The 3,748-nt window shown below is 40.2% G+C and overlaps 1 pseudogene; it reads left to right on the forward strand.

The window, feature by feature from the left end:
• Nucleotides 1-1,806: 1,806 nt before the first annotated feature.
• On the forward strand, nt 1,807-2,964 carry LOC149177007 (protein DWD HYPERSENSITIVE TO UV-B 1 pseudogene; annotated as a pseudogene).
• The last annotated feature ends 784 nt before the right edge of the window (nt 2,965-3,748 follow it).

Consider the following 3,748-nt stretch of genomic DNA (forward strand, 5'->3'; position numbering starts at 1 on the left):
TGGCTGGGGATATGTATAAGATCTTATTTTTCTTCTGTGGGAGCGATTCTAAATAAGCAGAGATTAAATCAAATGCTTTAGCAGAAGAAAAATTCGAGTGGTTAAAGATACAGTTGTTGCGCCATTTCCAGATAAACCATATGGTTATGATGCATATTCTACGCCATAGGATCTGTCTCTTGCTGCATTCTATGAACCAAACCTGGATCGAAACTTGCATATCTAGTTTGAAACCATAGACTCTTTCTAATTCCTGCCATATGAGATATGATTGCTTGCATTTGAGGAAAATATGAATGTTTGATTCCTCTTCTTCTCTGCATAAAGAACAAATGTAAGGACCGTTCCATCCCCTCTTCAATAAGTTCTCCCAGGTCAGGTTCCGATTGTGAAATGCGAGCCATGAGAAGAGGATCATCTTTAGAGGACAGCCATCTTTCCAGAAGGTAAGAGGGAAAATCGGGGATCGAGAAGGGTGTTGTCCTATCAATTTGTTATCACTGAAAATGCTGTTGCCAAAAATTTTTAGCCTAGCTTAAAGACAGGGTGTTTTCGCAGCGCCTGAATTCTTTTTTAATAGTTTCGCAGTGCTACATGTTTAGGTGTTTTCGTAGCGTGCTACGAAATTGGGGATTTGTTCGAGTTTTCAGTAGAGGTCAAAATCCTAGCAGGGCTGTTGATCCAAAATGGCCAATGGAAGGATTCATTGAGTTCAACCAAGTTATGTTGAGATATATGCCATTTTTGCCACCAGCCCCGCGAGCAGTGTCATTTACTATAAATGCATGTGAGCAGGTTGGAATAGCTGGAAGAACAGGTCTAGTGTCCTTAATGCCATATTTTGCCTCACTCCAATCTCGGATGGGAAAATACTTATTGATAATGTGGATATATCAAATGTCTCTCTCAAAGAACTCCGCTCCAGACTGACTGTTGTCCTCCAAATTCAGTTCTTGTTTGAAGGGTCTTTATGGGAAAATTTAGATCCCTTTGGTAACATTAATCCAAATGGAAGATTTGTTGTTGTATGTGGTGATAGTGAATACATAATTTAAACAGCACTGGCATGGAGGAATAGATCCTTTGGATCTGCACTCCAATTTGTTTGGGCCTCAGATGGAGAATATGCAGTTCGAGAAAGTACTCCCAAGATCAAGATTTTTAGCAAGACATTCCAGGAAAAGAAGAGCATTCAGCTAACATTTTCTGCTAAAGGTACCGGGGGAATATCATTATGTGTAAGGAATGGAAATGAGCTGCCCTTCTGTATCACTCATGTTCCAAGTTGGCGGTAATGCAACATGTCATAATATGGGTGCTTGCAAAAGAGACGGTTGACAGTTGTACAAGCAAAAGTTGCGGTGGTTATGAGGTGGACATAATGCACTTTCAATAGGAACCGCAATTCCAGGTCGTTTGTCTGGCACCAACATAAGTGATAATACAAATGGCGCTCGAGGAGATAGGTTTGCCCATTTGGTTGATCTATATGCATCCACATAGTCGGTATCTTGATGGATTGGTTCCTCTTTGTGGCAGAGTCTAAGGATATTTTTGATCAGAAGGCAAGTAATAGATATTGGATTGATGTGCAACTTCGGTGGGGAGATTATGATTCTCATGACCTTGAACGGTATACGAGAGCTAAATTCCTAGACTATACAACAGATATGTCAATTTATCCATCACCCACTGGTGTTATGATTGCAATCGATCTTGTTTACAATTTACATTCTGCATTTGGTAATTGATTTCCTGGTTCAAAGCCTCTTTGGGCCCAAGCTATGAATAAAATAATGAGAGTTCATGATAGCCTCGTTACCTGGTTTAAAAGTTCTTGACAATTTACCTGTCACTCAGTTGGAGAGAGAGAGAGCACGAACGGTATTTGAACAATATTTTGAATCTCTTCCATATAATAGAAGAGAGAAAGAAAGTGTTTTCAACATTTTAAAAGGGCGTGAAACTGGAATAGGCTCTGGAATACTTTTGCCATGCAAGCGAAAGCGACTAGGCACAAGCAATGGTAATGCTATTTCATTTTCCAGATTTATTTGTGCAGCCAAAATGGCCTCTTGTGCATGGCCAGCCATTTACCCTATTTCCAAATTGAAAAGGAACTCTACTGAAAATTCTACAGAAATTAACAAGAAGTTTTGGCCCAGACAATTTGAGTATCATCCATCTGATGCTAGTTTGATGGTCTTCGGGACTTTGGATGGGGAAGTGGTTGTGATCAACCATGAAAGTGGTAAAATTGTCGGCCATGTTCAGTCAGTTGGAGCAAATCATAGTATTCTTGGTCTCTATTGGTTCAACAAGGACCCTTCCAAGCTTATTGCTGGCTCTGACAATGGCACATTACAACTGTATGATGTGAACCGAATGCGCTCAACTGTTCTTCCTTCCATATATGGTGCAGGCAGCAGCAGTAGAAACCCTGCCACTTACACATATGAAGAGTTTGAGAAATTAACATCTGTCCATATTAATGCAACAGATAATTATTTCCTTGCTAGTGGATATTCAAAACATGTTGCTCTGTATGATGTGTGCAGTGGAAAACAGTTACAAGTTTTCGAAGATCTCCACCGTGAACATATAAATGTGGTAAAGTTTGCTCATCATTCCCCATACTTGTTTGCGACTTCATCATTTGATCAGGAAATCAAAACGTGGGACTTACGACAAAAGCCTACACATCCTTTGTATATAACGACCAGCTTAAGAGGGAATGTGATGGTGTGCTTTTCTTGTGATGATCATTATATCCTTTCCTCAGCTGTGGATAATGAGGTCAAGCAACACTTAGCTGTGGATGGAAGGCTACATATGAAATTTGACATTGCTCCTACAGGAAGTGCTCAGAACTATACTCGGGCATATTATATGAATGGGAGGGATTACATTATTAGTGGGAGTTGTGAGAAAAAAGTTGTTCGTATATGCTGTGCTCAGACATGATCTTGGCAAAGGTGGCCATGAACTGAGTAAGAGCACAGGAAATGTTGGTGGCAGACTTGCTTGCGGGGTTGTCGGTCTTCAAGGATGAATATGAGCAGTTGGTTATTTATAGGCTGGCTTTTTTCAAGTATGAATAGTTCAAATGGTGAACCGTGAAGCCTAGCAAACAGCAACTATTCAATTTTGTGAGGAATTTAGAGGAAGACTGTGTTTTTTAAATCACACAGCAGTTTCGTAGCGCGCTACGAAACTGCTGTAGGTGATGTTTTTCAATGCAGAATAAACAGTTTGACCGGGAATGTTAGAAGAGAGACACTTGTACATCAATACAGCCTACAGCTCATCTGGAGACATGGTGTTTGGTAGCAGCGTTCCATACTTTGAGTTATTAAAGAATTGGGAACATGCTGCTACATTTTCGGAGAATGTTGGAAGACAGGGACCGTGAAAACAGGGCACTCATCTTTACTAATTAATGAGCCATCCACACAGCTAGTATCCAAGGCCAGCTTGTTCAGTGAATGCTCCTCCAACATATCTCGGCCACAACAGAAAGTGTACAGGTGTCAAAGCTCAAGAAAGGCAACATGCATACGAGGAGATGGAGTTAAAGTTTCAATGTGATTAGGACTCTATGTATTTACAGCACAATGCTTTATGTATTTAATAAGTTTGTTTAAAAATAGATAGGGTTAGTTAATGATAGGCCATCGAGCTCCCCTCATGCTGGAGGAGGAGACTCAAGTAGTTTTAGTTTTGTTTTCCTATATATAGGAGAAACTCT

This window comes from Pinus tabuliformis, chromosome 4_1, assembly GCF_031772625.1.
Source record: "Pinus tabuliformis cultivar Carrire ecotype Pingquan chromosome 4_1, CPIR1, whole genome shotgun sequence".
Lineage (NCBI taxonomy): Eukaryota > Viridiplantae > Streptophyta > Pinopsida > Pinales > Pinaceae > Pinus > Pinus tabuliformis.